The sequence below is a fragment of the Gossypium arboreum genome, chromosome 10 (assembly GCF_025698485.1).
Source record: "Gossypium arboreum isolate Shixiya-1 chromosome 10, ASM2569848v2, whole genome shotgun sequence".
Lineage (NCBI taxonomy): Eukaryota > Viridiplantae > Streptophyta > Magnoliopsida > Malvales > Malvaceae > Gossypium > Gossypium arboreum.
The window spans coordinates 117,909,116-117,929,991 of record NC_069079.1 but is presented as its reverse complement, the minus strand read 5'-3'; the positions used below and the strand labels follow the sequence as shown (position 1 = coordinate 117,929,991).

Genomic DNA, 20,876 nt, shown 5'->3' with positions numbered 1-20,876 from the left:
TAAAAAATTGAATCAGACCTTAACTTTGTAGAGGACATATTGTTAGATTTGGTATCTGAAGTGTGTATTTTAGTTAATATATATTGATAATTTTTCGAATAGATTAGTTAATAAAATTATTCATAAATTATGTTAATACCCTTTATATATTGTCCTTACGTGGTTTTTACATGTAAAGCAAAATAGAAATAAATATTAGCTCACTGATTGTTTAATGTTTAAACTAATACTAAGTGGTAGTACGTGGTCGGATCGTAATACGGAAAGACAGGTTATATTAGTAGACTAACCTAAATATGTCCTTAGTTTAATAGAAAATGAGCAAATTGATTAAAGACCAATATGACTTATATCAAGTCCAATAGGGGAGATACATTGTCTTGGTCATTGGAGTGGATGACTCCCAGAAGATAGAGACATAGATGTGATTGAATGGACTGACAGTACATCAGACTAGACCCAAGAAGAATAGATCCTGAATTCGTTTATGGACTTATTCACTTGTGATGTTCAAAGTGTAACATATCTTAATCTTGAGTGGATAACGGGCTATGTATGTGTGACTTGTATACTTTGATGTAAGTAAAAGCCTAAGTTTACATAGAGAAGGATCCGAAAGCTAATGCGTTGGGTATACGTGTAGCACCCCAAACCCAGCCCAGAAGTTATGGCCGGATCCAGCATGCCATATCAAAAACGTTAAAAAATTTTCCATTCTAAGTCCAGAAAATCGTACTTGATGTTCAAAAGATTAATTCATTAAGGGTTAAAGTGAATGGAAGCTATGCACCGTAGGAAACCGGAAAAGAGGTGGTGAGTCCATCGGATCGCTTAAGTACCAAGCTCCTTTGGATCCAATCCTAGACATGCATACCGCCATTGCCACACCTTAATGTCATGGATATTTCTAGGAAAACCGATTTGATTAAGTCATTTTAGGAAAAGTGATTAATTTTGGAAAAATACTTTCATTGCGGAAGCTTTGCTTGTTGTCGTGTTATTTTAAAATCAACTGTTGTTTTTGAAAATGCGCCTAAAGCTATCCAGTTTCAACGAGTTAAATATAAGTATTACCTATCTTAGTAATACATATTAAAACCATCAAAAATAATTAAGCGGCCTTATTACATTTAAAAGCCCAAAACCTCAAACGTAATTAAAAGGATGTCCAGTTCACGAAGAAAATCAAACTTTGAGCGGGTGACCACTCCAATTCCCTCACGACTCCAAGCCCACTATGGTTGGGGATTTTTGCGTGGATGAAAATAAAAGGGGTGAGTTTGGGGAAACTCGTGTGTAAGGAAAACCCATTCAAAGTCCAAGTCAGCTTAAGCCCATTGGGCCTAAGCCCATTCAGGTAACAGTGGTACTGGGCCAGAGCCCTTTTCAGATTACAATAAACTGGGCCTTAGCCCCTTATTCAGATAACAGTATGGCCCATAGGCCCATTTCAAAATACATGCAATATCAATAACATATGCAAGCCCATTTGGGAGACTACTCAACCCACCAACCACTACACTCCACCTGCACCACCATACACTCCATGTGGGAATAGCTCAACCCACCCACCCAACACTCCACAGTTGCAGCTTTCTTTTCGATCGGCGATAAATTGAGGCAAAGCCTCCGAAGCGTGGACAAGCCACTTTCGATACTTCCTCCGTCAATATCCCGGTCCCATGCATCGATAATAACAACATGGCATGCGATAAATAACAACAATCAAACATGCATTTAGGTCAATTTAACCCTAGGGTATTTGGTAATTTATCTACTAGGTAAAACGTAAATTTTCGACTTTTAAAGGTATTTCAGTAATTTATCTATTTTAGGTTTTTCATGCATATTCCTACTTTTCACGTACTAACGTAATCACGCATCGAGGGTTCTTACCGAATTGGGCGATTGGCCCATCATTCCAATTTTGGCCCATTAAGCCCAAAAATATCGAGGCACGTAAATCATGCACTTTGCAATCCAAATTTTGCAGTTTACCAAAAACATTAATCGATTTACCTCACGAGCATTCGCTTTTCGCAAATCTACAAAATACCGGTTTTACCATTTCGCTTTTCGACTTTTGCCGATCCGACTAAGAAAGAGGGTGTTAGTTACACACTGTTTGCGACGATATCTTGACGAGATCCACACACGAACCGCCTACAATTGGATTACTAACACGTTAATCTAACTATTCAAATACAAACTACGTATTAACCCCTTACAATATTCGGCCAACCACACCTACAGATCATAGTAAGCTTATAAGAAATCAATAAGCAACTCATTAACAAATTTTTGTCAATGTTTACCACATAATCATAATTTCACTGAAAGCTGTCTTCCTTAGCAACAGTCACTAAATCATTTATAACTAGAGCTACGAAACTCCAAATCAAGTTCCGTTAATTTTCCTTGAAAATAGACTCATATATCTTCTATCCATAAAATTTTCAGAATTTTTGGTTTAGCCAATCAATACCAGATTTTTCTCAAAGTTTCCCATGTTTCACTGTTTGACTAATCTGACCACTCTTCATTACGAATCAAATTTCTCATTGTACAGAATTCAAAATATGTTCTTGTTTATTTCATTAGAAACTAGACTCAATAAGCTTTAATTACATAATTTATTCAGCTTCTAATTCATCTCCCACAATTTATGGTGATTTTCCAAAGTCACGTTACTGCTGCTGTCCCAAGCAGATTTATTACCAAATCACTCTTTCACACCTAACTTGCATGCATGTTATTTAAACATGTATATCACCAATCAATCATCACATATCTATGATTTTACTTAAGTATAATCTCCATTTCATCATTTTAAAGCACAACATGTTAGCCGATTTTTCCTTTAGCATCTAAGGCACATGCATGTTCATTTGTTTGGCTCAACTTCACCTATCTTCCATTTTTCATCAAAAGAACATGAAACAACAACCATTTCCTTCATTTTAATTCATGACTAAATGCTCACAACACAACTAAAAATCAAAATATACTTCAAGAGTTAAGGTAGAATCAAGAAGAACTCATGAACCTCAAAATAAAAGCAAGGTACCAAGAACTTACCTTCAATTTTCCTCCTCCTAATGACCGAATACTCAAGAGCTTTCTTCTCTCCTTTCTCTTCTCTAACTTTCAGCTATGATGAACAAAGATGGACAAAACTTTGTTCTTTTCACCCCTTTTTCTTTTAATAAAACTTCATATTTCATCCATTTAATTCTTTAATACAAAAGTCATGAAATTCTTATCATGAAACATTTACCTAACCCATTATCATGGAACATTTACCTAACCTATTATCATGAAACATTTACCTAACCCATTATCATGGAACATTTACCTAACCTATTATCAATTTGTATCAATTTGTACCATAAATTATGGATATCAAGTGTACATTTTGTCTACAACAACATGATGGCTGGCCACTTCATGTAAAATGGGAGGTTTGTCATGCAAATCCTCCTATTTTGCACTCCTATTTATTTGGCCACTTCAATTTAGCCTATAGCATTTTCAAACATTTTCACATAGGTCCTATTTCATAATTTCACCCCCTTTTTCTTATGGAACAAAAATTAACTAAAATTACCAGGTTCTATCTTAAGTTTGGGCTTTCTAGAGGCCCACTAACATAATTAAACCTATGCCAACATTCACAGAATTCCCGAAAATTGGGGCGTTACAATACGAATTCTGCAGTATGTAGTGTCATTCACAATAATGGAATTTATAGCCTGAGATATAGGTAAATGATATCCTCTCATTGACATTACATGGTTGATGAAAAGTAAACATGACCACGAATCGTTTGTCTTTGTGATGAATGATTTGATTATTATTTGATAGTAATTGATTTTTCATAAAGAAAGATGTAATGATTACCATAAGATAAAATAGGATCATATTGGGAGAATGAGTTTATCCCAAAGAGATTAAGGATATCCTATAAGGTTAACACTCTTATGACAATGTCATTGGATGAACACTAATAGAGTTGTTTTCGTAATGATATGTCATTAAGGAGAGCTCAGTCATGATACTATAATAAAATGATTTCATTACTAAATGAGTTTATAATTAATAGGCGAAAAGCTGAAAATTATTATAAATCATTTGAGCCATAATCGTATATATTCAATAGGTCCATATGCTAGCTCATTGAAACAAGAAATGAATTGTATGTTAAATCAAAAGAACAAAAATTGATAGAAATGGTAAAGTTAGACAAATAGGAAACATTTGGAAATGAATGTGGTTTTCTTTAAATGGAAATGACATAGAAAATGAATTTATGGGTTTTCAAATTATTATTTAATTAAGTGATTAAATAATTGAAGTTAAAAATAGAAATAAATTTATTGGTCATGGTAAATCCGTTGAATGTAGAAATATTAAATATATTTTCTCATAAATTTTTACGATAAATTTTTCGTGATTAAAACGGAATTAGAATTGACTTAAGAAAATTATTTAATTGGAAATTTAATTTAAGATGTATATTGTTGGAAATAGAAAAACAAATATCGGGTTGGATTGAATCATAAAGTACTAGGTTAAAAGTCCAGAAGGTACTTATAATTGGACCTGATACGGGAGAGGCTCAAAAGCCCCTCATGTTAGTGCTAAGGACGAAAAACTCTAGTTTATTTAACTAGGGTTGCCACCCCACCTAATCTTAGTTAAACTAGGAATTTGTTTTTTCTATTGAAATAAACTTCTACAATTCAATAAGGGTTTCACCTTTTCTCCCTATAAATAGATGGCATCGATAGGGCTAAATACACAACTTTGAGATATTGTTATTCTGCCCGAAAATAGTGAGAAATTATTTTTCTAAGTATAAATTATATTTTCTGGAATAATAATTCTATCGATTTCTATTGAGAGAGAATTTACTTTTCCACTGAAAGTAAAGTAAACTATTTCTAGTTATGTGTTTGATTCAAATTTGTTTGAGCTCACACTCAAAGCAATTCGTGGTACAAGAATAGTGGAAAAGACTGTTCGTTGAAAGCCGAGAAGGACAAGAATCTGTATAGCCAAAAACACTGGTGCGATTTCAGTAAAGAGTTTTATTGTTATAAATATCACAAACCAGCTCAATTTTTAAAATTTTAATTTTTCATTGTGCAAGAAAACCATTTTCAAATCGTACTTTTTCCAACACTATCTCTAAAGGAAATTATTGGTGGCCAAGCTCGATCCAAGAGGCCTAATGTGCCTATGATTACACAACAACATGACAAGAGGATGAAACAAGTTGGCTTCTTTGCTTATTGAAGTTGTTTCCAGGCTAAGGAAGTAGAAGCATCTTTTGTAGAGAAACAGAACCAAACATTCCCCATATCTGCTTCCTCCAAAAGAACATAAATGAAGCTAGCTTTGCAGAGCATGGCATAGATACTCTCCTTGACAGCAATGGTCTTACTGGCTTTGTTAGTCTTGTCAAACCATATGTGAGGCAGGTGGTGTTGTAATTGGTAGTATTATACTCTTCTCATTTATTAATTTGTTCTTCCTTAACTCATCAAGATAAATTTCAAATGTTTGCAAATATCTATGAGCTCATTAATCTTCATTGCATCAATATTCTTGACCTCCTCAATTTTAATTACTTTAATGATAAAATGTTCAGTCAAAGATCTAAGAACTTTCCTCACTAGCTTTAAGTTAGAATATTCATTACTTAGGGTAAAGGCTTGATTGGACAGATCACATAACTTGGCATAAAATTCACCAATGATCTCGTTCTCTTGCATTCTAAGAGTCTCAAATTTAGTGGTAAACATCTGCAACTTTGATTGCTTTACAATTTTGGTTCATTCATAGGTTGTTTCAAGAATAGTCCAAGCTTCATGAATAGAAATACACTTGGAGATGCACTTGAGTTCTTAAAGATCTACACCATTGAAGATATCATATACAACTTTTAAGTTAAAATTGTATGTTTTGCCTTCATTTGTGGTCTAGGTCGTTTCAAGTTTGATGGTTCAAACTCTATCTATTTCTTACATAGGTAGCTCCAGACCTAATAAAATAGCCATCCAAGCCTTCTCGTCAGTTGACCTTATAAAAGCTCTTATACGTACCTTCCAAAAGGCATAATTCAATCTATTGAACACAGAGGAACACGAAGCTGAAAAACCTTCCATTACAAGTCTTTATCAACACTAGGAAAAATCACTAGCTACATTAAATGGGAGGCTCTAATACCAATTGTTGGAACTTGTAATCGATATTTTCAATAAAATCAATAAACAGCAACAGAAGCAATGTTAAGAGCAGTGCACTGCTTAACACTGCTTCAAGCACTAGTGAAGAACAAAGATGAATACATAATATGTTTATGTAGTTTAATTTCCCTACATTTATGGGGCCTTGCCCAAAGAGATAATCCACTATTTTAACACCTCGTACTACAAATGATTATAAGGTCTAACACTTAACAAATTAACAACTTCACTTTTGCACCAAGATCAAGATCACTCTCATCTAAGTTATCTCCCTAAAAACTTAGTTTATAAACCAAGTTACTCTTTTAGTTACTTACAGCATGCACTCTAAAAGACAAGTTCTAAATAATAGAATAAGTGCTAAGATTCTCCACAATAGAATAAGTGCTAAGATTATCCACACTCTTATAACTACACGAATCTTTCAATATATAAAATTTTAAGGATTGTTAAGATAAATATCAATTACCATCAATATTCCCATAAAAATAACACCCCTAACCCGTAACCATTGCTGGAATAGGTTAAGAGGCATTACCGGACTTGTAACTCAATTCAGAATAATCATTTATCAAATATCATCTCATTTCGGTAAATATCATTTATTCATATTCAATTTGCACTCAAATTCAAGCATACAAAGTTCTAATCATGCATTCGGGACTAAATAAATAACATATGAAAATTTTAGAAACTTAGAAAAATTTCAACATTTCAAGTATCACGTGCCCATGTGAACAGGTCGTGTGCCTCACACGGCTAATAGACACGCCCATGTATTAGACCGTGTGGAAACAGGGCATATATACTGACTTGCACCACACGATCGAGGACACGCCTGTGTGTCAAACTTGTGTACCCTTCAAAATGGCCATACACCCTCATGTGCCAAGGTTGTGTGACTCACACGGCCACTAAACACGCCAGTGTGTTTAAGCCGTGCTCAAGACTGACTTGAATTTCTAATTATTCACCAAGGGACACACGGCCATGTAACATGACCGTGTGTCACGGTTAAGACACACGCCCGTGTTTCTGCCCGTGTGGACAAAAATAGGCTATTTGTAAAGCCATTTTGCCACCCTATAAACACAAGTATTCACAATCATAAATGACCACATTTTTAAAACTCAATAGGCAACCAAAATAATTATTCCAATACACATTATTTACCATATTAAAATCTAACAATTACATACCCAAATTCATATTTAACATCATGTATAAACCATTCATTTAACAACTACATAGCAAATCTTTACTTGTATAATTTCATTCCATCATTACCTTGAAAAAACATGCCATAATTAAACACTTATACACAACCAAATATGATACCAAAATAAACCAAACCACATGGCTTAACTCATACACAAAATATACCAAAAGCATAAATTTCAAATGATCATAACTAATACATTTAAACTAGAATATACATGCCATATTTACATATATCCACAAGATCAAAAAAACTAATCAGAAATTGGATAGTGTGATGTGCAACTCTAACTTGTCCGAAAAGAGCGAGCTAACGAACCTTTATAAAACATAGAAAAAGAAACAAAGTAAGCTTTATAGCTTAGTAAGCCCGTATAATTCAGAATTAAACTTACCATTTATACAAAATCAAAGCAATACTTAAAGTGCAACCAATCCAATTAACAAACACCTAATCACAAGTATTCATCACATGTTAGTCATTGTAAAATTACATGAAACCATCCATTAATACAATGCTTTGCATCATTCCAAATTCATATATCATATATAACATTAGTAACATTTATAAACTGTAACTCATTCGTATAAACAGTATTTATGCCCATTGAACCTATTAGAATTCAAAGGATACTCGGTGAATAACATCAATAATCTGTCAATTCATTATTATTTATACTCTTTCGAGCCATGATCGGGAAGCTCCTCCAGAGCTGATGAACAATAATCTTTATAGAGCTGAAACGGTAAGCTTTATTGAGTTGAACAATAAGCTCAAACAAGCTAAAACGATAAGCTCCAATGAGCTAAAAACAGTAAACTCTTACGAGCTGATATATCAGTAAGTTCATACGAGCTGTGGTGAGTCCTCAACAAATGCAGGAGCTCGACCAAATCAGTAACCCTAGTGACAAGTCACTCGTATCCTATGAATTCATATAGTTCAAACGGAGCTCAGTAACAAATATAATATATCAATAAGACATTTATATTTCAAGTACATCAATTACTCAATCACAAATATTCATTTTAAATATTTTTAAATATATAGAAGTTCGATTCTAATTATACGAACTTACCTCGTATCCTCGGATAAAACTATCGGCTAATCGTCCACTTTTTATTTTCCCCGATCTAGTTCTAGTATTTACTTATCTTGATTTATATAATATCAAATTAACTCATTCAAACTTTTATTCAATTCAATTTAACCTGAAACATTCATTTTGAGTAATTTACAATTTTACCCTTAGACTTTTGACTACTTTGCAATTTAGTCCTTAACACATAAAAATGTAAATTGCACAATTAGGCCATAACCCATGATAGCCGAATTTAATATATACCCCTAGCAGCCCATATCTTTCATTATTTCACACTTTTAACTACCACATTTTACATTTTCACAATTCAATCCCTACTTGACATTTTTGTCAAAAATCACTTAACAAAATTTGTATATTTATCATTAAACCTTCATAATCTATCATTAAACATTGAAATGCTCAAGTATTCAACAATGACATCATTCAAAATCTATAAAAATTTCAAAAATGAAGGTACGGGCTAGCTAGATTAAGCTGCAACGAGCTCAAAAACATAGAAATCATTAAAAATCGAGCTAAAACTGTACCTTAATCTAGCTAAGAGTGTGCCGAAACCATGGAAGCTTCAAACCCTTATTTTCTTTCTCAATTTCGGCAAGATGATGAATGAATTAACATGATTTTATTTTTTTTATTATCATTATTATTAACTTAATACATAAATTACTATATTAACCTTATAATTATAACTTACAAATAATGTAAACAACATCCAAGAATGTCCACTTACATTAAAAATGGACTATTTACATAATAAGGACTTCCATATTAGTAAACCATAGCTATTTGATACTTTTAAGCAATAGAACTTGACTTTTATGTGTTTCGCGATTTAGTCTTTTTTACCAAATTAAACATTTAAACAGTAAAATTTATTAACGAAACTTTCACATAATAATTCTATCATGCTGTAAACTTTATTAAAATATTAAAATAAATATTTTGACTTTTGATTTATAGTCCCAAAACCACTGTTCCGATTTGACTCAAAAACTGGCTATTATAACTCTCCCTCCTTCGGGATTTTCGTCCTCGAAAATCTTACCGGTGAAAAGGTTAGGGTACTACTTTATCATAGCTTCCTTGGGTTCCCATGTAGCTTCCTCAATCCCGTGTCTATGCTAGAGAACTTTTACTATGGCTATGCATTTATTTCTCAACTATTTGATTTCACGAGCCAAAATTCTTATTGGTTCATCGTTATACGACATATCGGGTTGAATTTCAACATCTATCAGAGAGATCACATGTGACAGATCGGATCTGTATCAATGTAGCATAGAAACATGAAAGATATTATGTATCTTTTCAAGTTCAAACGACAACGATAATCGATATGCTACAGGCCCTATTCTTTCAACGATCTCATACGACCCGATGAATCCAGATTTAACTTTCCTTTACGGTCGAAACGGAGAATCTTTTTCCACGGTGACACCTTTAGAAACACTCTGTCTCCGACTTGAAATTTAATCTCTCTACGTTTCAAATTTGTATAGGATTTCTGTCGATTTGAAACTACTTTTAAACTATCGCTAATCATTTTCACTTTTTCTTCAGTTTTTCTGATCAATTCAACCCCATGAATCTTTTTCTCACTCAATTCAGTCCAGTATAGTGGAGTTCGACATTTGCAACCATACAAAGCTTCGTACGGTGCCATCTTTATACTCGTTTAGAAACTGTTGTTGTATGCGAATTCAATCAACGATAAATATTTTTCCCCAACTACCCTCAAACTCTAAAATACAACATCTCAACATGTCTTCGAAAATCTGAATAACTCTTTCGATCTAACTGTCAGTCTGAGGATGAAAAGCAGCATTGAAATTCAACTTTGTTCCCAAAGCATCTAGTAGTTTCTTCTAGAATCGCGACGTAAATCTTAGGTCTCTATCAGAAATAATAGATAGTGGTACTCCGTGTAACCGAACAATCTAAGAAATGTACAATTCTGCTAATCATCAAGTGAGTAATCTGTGCGTACTGGTATGAAATGAGCAGATTTCATTAGTCAGTCAACAATAACCCAAATAACGTCTTTTTTTTTTGGAGTTCGTGGCAATCTCCACACAAAATCCATTGTAACTCTATCCCATTTCCATTCGGGAATCATCACAGGCTGCAGTAAACTAGATGGTACTTGATGTTCTGCTTTGACTTGCTGACAAATCAGACATTTCGATACAAACTCTGATATATCCCATTTCATTCCTGACCACCAGTACAGTTGTTTCAAATCGTTATACATCTTGGTACTACCCGGATGAACAAAAAAGTGACTACTATGTGCTTCATGTAGGATTTTCTAAATAAGCTCGGCATTTTTCGGTATACACATTCTATTTCAGAACATTAAATAGTCATCAGTTACAATATGAAATTCTGAATCAGAAATAGACTCACATTGAATCCGTTTAGCTTGTAAAACATTATCATTTTTCTGAGCTTCACAGAATTGTTGAAGAAATACTAGTTTAGCTTTTAACTCAGCTAATATTGATCCATCATCACAAATCATCAACTTTGTATTCATTGTTCGTAATGCAAACAAAGATTTTCGGCTCAAGGCATCAACAACAACATTAGCTTTTCCTGGGTGATAATCAATCACAAAGTCATAATCTTTCAATAACTCAAGCCATCTTCGTTGTCGCAAATTTAAATCCTTCTGTGACATCAGGTATTAAAAGCTTTTATGATCCGTATAAATGTGACATTTTTTGCCATATAAATAGTGTCACCAAATCTTCAATACGAATACAATCGCAGCCAACTCTAAATCATGCGTCGGATAGTTCTTTTCGTACGGTTTCAACTGTCGGGAAGCATAAGCTATAGCATTTCGTTCTTGCATCAAAACACATCCCAGGCCGTTTAACGATGCATCACTATAGATCACAAACTCTTTACCCGATTCAGGTTGTACTAAAACTAGTGCTTCAGTTAACAGTATTTTCAATTGTTCAAAACTCTGCTGACATTTTTCTGACCATTCGAACTTCACATCTTTTTGTAGCAGTCGTGTCATTGGTGTTGCAATCATCGAGAATCCTTTCACAAATCTTCGGTCATATCCCGCTAATCCTAGAAAACTATAGACTTCAGACATGTTTCTCGGAGGTTTCCAATCAATAATAGCAGAAATCTTGTTCGGATCAACTCTAATACCGTCAGCTAAAACAATATACCCCAAAAATCCAACCTCTTTGAGCCAAAACTCACATTTACTGAGCTTTACAAATAACTGTTTATTATGTAGAGTTTTTATCACAACTCTCAAGTGCTCAGTATGCTCAACTTCATCTCGTGAATAGATCAGAATGTCATCAATGAATACAGTAACAAATCTGTCTAAATACGGTTTGAATATTCGAGCCATTAAGTCCATAAAAATGGCAGGAGCATTAGCTAAATCAAAAGGCATAACAAGGAATTCATAATGTCCATACCTCGTTCTGAACGCAGTTTTCGGCACATTCGACTCTTTGACTCGCAACTGATAGTAACCTGATTTCAAATCAATCTTTGAAAATACTATAGCCCCTTTCAATTGGTCAAATAAATCATCAATCCACGGTAGAGGGTATTTTTTTCTTAATAATCACTTTATTCAACTGTCTGTAGTCGATACACATTCTCATCGTGCCATCTTTCTTTTTCACTAATAATACTGGTGCACCCTAAAAAGAATAACTCGGTTGTACAAAACCTCTGTCTGTCAATTCTTGCAGCTGAGCTTTCAACTCTTTTAATTCTATTGGAGCCATTCTGTATGGAGCTATCGATATTGGTGTTGTTCCTGGTACTAATTCAATGCCAAATTCAACTTCTCTGATCGGAGGTAAACCCGGTATCTGGAAATACATCCTAAAACTCACAAACAATATGTACAGATTCAATCTTTGATTCAGACACCTTTGTATCCAGTATGTAGGCAAGATATACATCATAACCCTTTTTCAAATACTTCTGAGCTAACACATACGGTATCACAATAGGTAATTCATTTGAATCATCAGACTTAACCTGAAGAATCTCACCATTTTGACATTTCAATTCGATAATCTTCTGTCTACAATTCACAACCGCATCGTGCATAGTTAACTAATCTATACCAAGAATCACATAAAACTCATCAAATGGTAGAAGCATCAAGTCAGCCCAAAAACAGTAACCCCGGATCATCAGAAGACAATTCTTACAAATTTTATCAACTAAAACAGATTTGCCTAAAGGATTCAATACTTTAATTACAAACTTTGTAGAATCAACATGTAAACTCTTTTTGAACACTAAATTCATACATATATAAGAACGGGTTGATCCAGGATCTATCAACGCAACTATATCGGTATCAAAAAGAGAAAAAGTACCAGTAATAACGTCTGGCGATGATGCCTCCTCCCATACACGTAGAGCATAAGCTCTGGCAGGTATTCGTGCCTCAGATCTCATAGTCGAATCTCTCGTAGCACCTCGGTTACCACTCACATTTCCAGTATTTCGAGGCTGTCTCCCTCTAGTAGCCGTGTTACTTACTTTTGCTGGTTGTTCTCTTTTAGCTGTAAACTTTTCTGGACAATCTCGGAGATAATAATCAAGCGATCCACATTTAAAGCAAGCTCTACTCACTAATCTACATTCACCATAATGCTTCTTATTGAAATATTTACATTGAGGTCCAGCATTTCTAATGCTTCCCACACTAACAACGGATGTCGCCTGATGTTTAAAACTGAATTGTCTCGCATCTCTATCTCTAATCGAAATTCTCGTAGAAGTAGTAAAACGAGGATGATATTTTCTAAATTTCTTTGATGCCGACTGATGTGATTTACCCGCAAATCTCTTTCGAGAATCTCTACCCTCAGAATCGGCTTTTCTTTTCTCTTTGCAAAGCTCTTCGGCTTTACAAGCTCGGTTAAACAAAACAACAAATTCTTTCAACTCAAGAATTCCAACTAACACTATGATTTCTTCATTCAATCCGTCCTCGAAAATTTTACACATTATAGCTTCAAAAGATACAAATTCACGGGCATATTTGCTGAGTCGTACAAACTCTCTTTCATATTCTGTGACTAACATACGACCCTACTTCAATTCAAGAAATTATTTTCTCTTCTGATCGATGAACTTTTGACTGATGTAGTTCTTTCTAAATTCAACTTGAAAGAAATCCCAAGTGACTCGTTCTTGTTGAACTACGGATATCAAGGTATTCCACCACTGATAGTGTCTCTCAACAAGACTACAACACACTTTAAACATTCTTCAGGTGTGCAAGATATTTCGTCGAATACCTGGATCATATTCTCAAGCCAAAACTCGGCTCTCTCAGGATCATCATTAGCATTGGCACTAAATTCCTCATCTTTGTGTTTCCGTATCTATCTTACCAATAGGTGATTTATTTAATCTTAGAGGATCAATACCTTAAGGAACTATAGGGATCGGTTGGGGAACAGGTGGGGGTAGAGGTTGTGGAACAGCTAGGTTCGTACGAATGTACTGTGTGAACCACTCATTTAATATTTGAAAGAAGGCTTCTTTAGCCTCACTCTCGTGACTACTAGACACGGGTCTAGATTCAGTAGGCACAGCCCCTTGAACGGGAGCTGGCGTGTTACTTTCTACGTCATTCACTACAGCTCGTTCGGGATCCATTACTATATAAAAACACATTTGAAAAATGTCAGGAGTCATCACACTATCACAATTTTATATATGGCATGTATAACTAGACTCACATATGTTACGTTAGTCCTAAAATCAACTAAATCGTCGCTTTGATACCAAAAATGTAACACCCCTAACCCATAACCATCGCCGGAATAGGTTAAGAGGCATTACTGGACTTGTAACTCAATTCAGAACAATCATTTATCAAATATCATCTCATTTTAGTAAATATCATTTATTCACATTCAATTTGTACTCAAATTCAAGCATACAAAATTCTAATCATGCATTCAGGACTAAATCAATAACATATGAAAATTTTAGAAACTTAGAAAAATTCAACATTTCATGTATCACACGCCCGTGTGAACAGGTCGTGTGCCTCACACGGCTAATAGACACGCCCGTGTATTAGACCGTGTGGAAACAGGGCATACATACTGACTTGCACCACACGGCCGAGGACACGCCCATGTGTCAAACCCGTGTACCCTTCGAAATGGCCACACACGCCCATGTGCCAAGGCTATGTGACTCATACGGCCACTAAACACGCCTGTGTGCCTAGCCGTGCTCAAGACTGACTTGAATTTCTAATTATTCACTAAGGGACACACGACCGTGTAACATGACCGTGTGTCGCACACGGCTGAGACACACGCTAGTGTCTCTGCCCGTGTGGACAAAAATAGGCTATTTGTAAAGCCATTTTGCCACCTTATAAACACAAGCATTCACAATCATAAATGACCACATTTTTACAACTCAATAGGCAGCCAAAATAACCATTCTAATACACATTATTTACCATATCAAAATCTAACAATTACATACCTAAATACATATTTAACATCATGTATAAACCATTCATTTAACAACTACATATCAAATCTTTACCTGCATAATTTCATTCCATCATTACCTTGCCAAAACATGCCATAATTAAACACTTATACTCAACCAAATATGATACCAAAATAAGCTAAATCACATGGCTTAACTTATACACAAAATATACCAAAATCATAACTTTCAAATGACCATAACTAATAACATTTAAACTAGCCTATACATGCCATATTTACATATATCCACAAATCAAAAGTACCAATCAGAAATTGGATAGTGTGATGTGAAACTCCAACTTGTTCGAAACGAGCGAGCTAACGAACCTCTATAAAACATAGAAAAAGAAATAGAGTAAGCTTTATAGCTTAGTAAGCCCGTAGAATTCAGAATTAAACTTACCATTTATACAAAATCAAAGCAATACTTAAAGTGCCACCAATTCAATTAACAAACACCTAATCACAAGTATTCATCACATGTTAATCATTGTAAAATTACATGAAACCATCCATTAATACAATGCTTTGCATCATTCCAAATTCATATATCATATATAACATTAGTAACATTTATAAACCATAACTCATTCGTATAAACAATATTTATGCCCGTTGAACCTATTAGAATTCAAAGGATACTCGGGTGAATAACATCAATAATTCGTCAATTCATTATCATTTATACTCTTTCAAGCCATGATCAGTAAGCTTCTCCTAAGCTGATGAATAGTAAGCTCTATTGAATTGAAATGGTAAGCTCTATCGAGCTGAATAGTAAGCTCATACAAGCTGAAAGGTAAGCTCCAATGAGCTGAAAATAGTAAGCTCTTACGAGCTGATATATCGGTAAATTCATACGAGCTGTAGTGAGTCTGCAACAAATGCAAGTGCTCGACCAAATCGGTAACCCTAGTAACAAGTCACTCATATCCTATGAATTCATATAGTTCAAACAGGGCTCGGTAACAAATATAATATATCAATAAGACATTTATATTTCAAGTACATCAATTACTCAATCATAAATATTCATTTCAAATATTTTCAAATATATAGAAGTTCGATTCTAATTATACAAACTTACCTCGTATCCTCGGATAAAACTATCGACTAATCGTCCATTTTTCATTTTCCCTAATCTAGTTCCAGTATTTATTTATCTTGATCTATATAATATCAAATTAACTCATCCAAACTTTCATTCAATTTAATTTAGCCTAAAACATTCATTTTGGCTAATTTACAATTTTACCCCTAGACTTTTGACTACTTTGCAATTTAGTCCTTAACATATAAAAATGCAAAAGTGCACAATTAGGCCATAACCCTTGATAGTCGAATTTACTATATACCCCTAGCAGTTCATATCTTTCATTATTTCACACTTTTAACTACCACTTTTTACATTTTTACAATTCAATACCTATTTGACATTTTTGTCAAAAATCACTTAACAAAACTTGTATATCTATCATTAAACCTTCATAATCTATCATTAAACATTGAAATACTCAAGTATTCAACAATGAAATCATTCAAAATCTATAAAAATTTCAAAAACGAAGGTACGGGCTAGCTAGATTAAGCTGTAACGAGCTCAAAAACATAGAAATCATTAAAAACCGAGCTAAAACTGTACCTTAATCTAGCTAAGAGTGTGCTGAAACCATGGAAGCTTCAAACCCGTATTTTATTTCTCAATTTCGGCAATATGATGAATGAAATAACATGATTTTGATATATTATTATTATTATTATTGTTATTAGTATTAACTTAATACATAAATTACTATATTAATCTTATAATTATAACTTATAAATAACTTAAACAATGTCCAAGAATGTCCACTTACATTATAAATGGACTATTTACATGATAAGGACTTCCATATTAATAAACCATAGCTATTTGATATTTTTAAACAATAGAACTCAACTTTTACGCGTTACGCAATTTAGTCCTTTTTACCAAATTAAGCATTTAAACAGTAAAATTCTTAACGAAACTTTCACATAATAATTCTATCATCCTGTAAACCTTATTAAAATATTAAAATAAATATTTTGACTTTGGATTTGGGGTTCCGAAATTACTGTTCTGATTTGACTCAAAAATAGGCAGTTACAGTAATCAACATAGATAATATCTTCAATATGACCAAGATAAGTCTTCAAATATTTAGGATATGTTAGCAAGATACCCAATCCAATCTAATCTCTTTAAAATAACGAAGTTGATTTCCTTAATCCAATTCAAACAAATCTTCAAGATATGTTCCCATAACAATGTTTGAATATCATAAATAGGCTTGCACACGTCTAAAATATCAGTAAAGATCATAACCCAAGTTTTAACAAATCAAATTGGAAAAACGATGCATTTTCTTGTAATAATAAAGGTGATCCCAAACTCATTATTTCTAATCTTGGACACATTGATAAAATCAATAAAATGTGAATTAAAAATATAAAATTTGAATTGATATGTGAAAAGGTTTTTAAAAAAGTAATATAAGTAACTAACATTGGCTATGGGTACGAAAGGCTAAATAGCTCAAATGCTGATCAATTTTAATTTACAATCAATATATGCAAAAAAATAAATAAAAGAGGAAATCCAGAATCCATGATTTACATACAACTGTTTGGTCGAACTAAATCAAATGCTTTTCCAACCACATTGCTATAAAATGATTGAGCTGATTTGTTTAAATATGTCAAATTCAGGTTCTGCAAACTTATTTCAGTGCACGAATTTTAGGAACTACAATCAAATTTTATAGTTATGGGTGTTGAAGGTGTTGAAGATGTCTTTAATCTTTATTCCCAAAATCTAAGAGTAAAAAAAAAAAATAAGGAAAAAATAGAAAAAACAAACAAAATGAATCATACCAGATAATTATTTAAAAGTTGTATTCAAAGATTGAAACAAGTGGTAGTTGGAATTTTGCAATACCTGACCCGGACAATTTTCATTGCGAGGACAATAGTTTTAATCGATCACAATAGGATTTTGAACATTTGTCATCACAGAACCTAAAAATTGAACCCCTTGAACATATCCACTACTAGGCTTAGCCCATGATTTGATTCTCAACCCATTTTGAGTGTTGTAAAAGATTGTGTTTTTCACCGTAACATTTTGAACTCCTTCCTCTTTCAAATCCTTTGCCAAACTTCCGATGCTGGAAAGTTAAAATTAAGCAACACAAAGCGATTATAAATAATAAAATCATGCCTTCAGAATCTAACTAGTATGTGTAAGTTAATAATAAACACTTTGCTTCATTTTCAATAAAAGTAACAATGGAATTTAATTAATTTATCATACCTGATGCCATGATCGAGACCACAAGTGACTTTTTCAATCCATAAATTTTCAGTGCCAGGACTGATTGAGATGCCATCGTCTCCCGTTTTAATGGAAGTGCTTAAAATTTCCACATTTCTCGATAATTGGACATGGATGCCATTAGTGTTGAGACTATTACCAGCAGCGACGATCTTAACTCCTCGAAGGTGCACATTTTGGACGTCTATTTTCACACAAAAATGAATATTAGTAGCTCAATTTACAAAACATTCACGGTAAAACAACAAGAAAAGATTATTGTTTACTATGTAGCTCGGAATTAGAAATGCAAATGAAACACTTATATTTGTGTTGGGTTGAAAAGTTCCTTTTCGAGTTCAAGCTCAAACAGCTCAAGGCATGGAGAAAGTCAAATTTAAATACAATAATATTTAACAAATGATTTTGAATGATGGAATTTTAAATTAAACTCAATTACAATATAAAAGAAAAGGGAAGAAAATAATACCGTGGCCCCAGAAGGTATGAATTGGAGTTGGAAGCTTTGCAAGCCCAAAAAGAAGGTCCTTTAGCATCAAATGTACCTCGACCAATTATAGAAACGCCGCTCACATCTTCAAAGCTGAACCAATTATCCGACTTTCCCAGCACTCCATAATCCAAAGGAGCTACAATGGTGCCATCGATTCTTATGATGATCTGAGGGCTTTTGCATTGGCCTTTAAAAGCCAATGAACCCACCAAATACCGTCCTTTGGGCACATATATGAAAGGTCGAGTCTGCCGTGCCACAGGCTGCATTCCATGCCTTGAGGAAACTGTTGGTCGAATCGGTTCGACCATTCAAGTTAGCCCCAAAGTTCAAAACATTAAACTCCGTCGTTGCGAATGTTGAACATGCACTTAACATAACAAACACGATTAAAACAAATCCAAGGGAATTAAAACCAGAAAGCTTCATCGTTTTCAACAGTGTGCGGCTCGAAAGAAAATTCAGAGAAAGAAGACGATTGATGAATGAGAAGTTTAAGAGAAAAAGGATATTTATGTACAAAAGTGTACTGTTTCTTTTAGGATAAAGGGACATTAAAAGAGCAGTATAAATGTTAAAATAAGTGTAGGATTGAAGAAAGCTTCAATGGCGTCCAAAGGCTACCATTTTCAGTGTTTTGTAGGAAATACAGTGTACTTAGAACAGGTTACTTGGTTTCCAAGACACCAATGATTAAAGATATGTTAAATAAGAGTTTTGAGGTTCATCTCAAAGTGGAGCGCAGCCACATTGTAATGAACTGCATTCTAATTAATCAAATTTAGATTTTGTTGAAATTAAGGGATCAAAGGAAAGTATGAATATGAACACAACAAGATAGGAAGCATGTGTTTGACGCATTACTTTTGAGGTTACCATGATCTTTTTATATTCTTCGAGTTTGAGTTTCGATAGTTAAAGCTCGAGTATAATGCCATTCATTTTCTAATTTATAATATATATGAAATTTAAATATAATGTAAATATTAAAAAATATGTTAATTATTTATGTTTGAAAATTTATTAAAAAATTATTTTTCTTTGTGCCTTTCCTCCTTTTTCCCGGAGAGACATTGGAGCTTGTTTCAACGCCACCTCCTTGTCGACATCCTCCCTTCTTCCTCTTTTCTACCATCTTCTTCTCCCAACTCATCTTTTCTTTCCTTGGCTTCCTCTTATTTCATCACCCACCTCCTTAACCTTTCATCCTTTTATCCCCTGCCACCCTTTTCAAATTAAGTGGACTATTCAGAATAATAATGAAACCAACGGTTTTTCCTTTAGCCCTCCTATGGGGAGGCCGTCAGTAATGACTCATGTTCTTTTAGGTTCAGGGTTACTCGTTTTTCTCGAATCTGTTGTGATTTTATCAATTTTTTTTTTTTTGTCTACGTCTGATCAAATGGATTCAACACTTCCCCAAATCTTTGAGTGAGTTTTAACAAGATCGTTGATAGCGGTTAAAACACATCATTTCACTTATTCTGTCTTGGTGGCTAACGTTTGACAATGAGATCTATGCCCGTGAAAAGACTTGTATCCATGATAGTGGCATTCTCTCCGACATTTTATCTTGGCTTAGGTTTTTTCTCAGTATGACTTGGCTTTGGTTATGTTTTGTAGTAATTTTTTTTTTTATCGAAATCAGGATATCCATTGCACGTAGAGGTGTGCATGGGCCGGGCTGGGCCTGCTCGAAATGTGAGAGGATTTGGACAAAAATATAGGCCCAAAAAATGAGCTTGGACAAAAAAATAAGGCCCGTTTAAAAAATGGGCCGGGCCTCCGGTAAGGTTTTTTAGTCCCGGCCCGGCCTGATCTGAATTCACTAAAGGACAAAAAAAATTTGCATTTTTTTTATATTTGAATGTTATTTTCTTGTTGTTTTTTTCATACTTTGCTACCATTTTACTATTATTTTAC

General features: G+C 33.8%; 1 pseudogene; it reads right to left on the bottom strand.

Annotated features, from left to right (window-relative positions):
• Positions 1-17,878: 17,878 nt before the first annotated feature.
• LOC108462548 (polygalacturonase-like) lies at positions 17,879-19,382 on the bottom strand (annotated as a pseudogene).
• Positions 19,383-20,876: the final 1,494 nt, after the last annotated feature.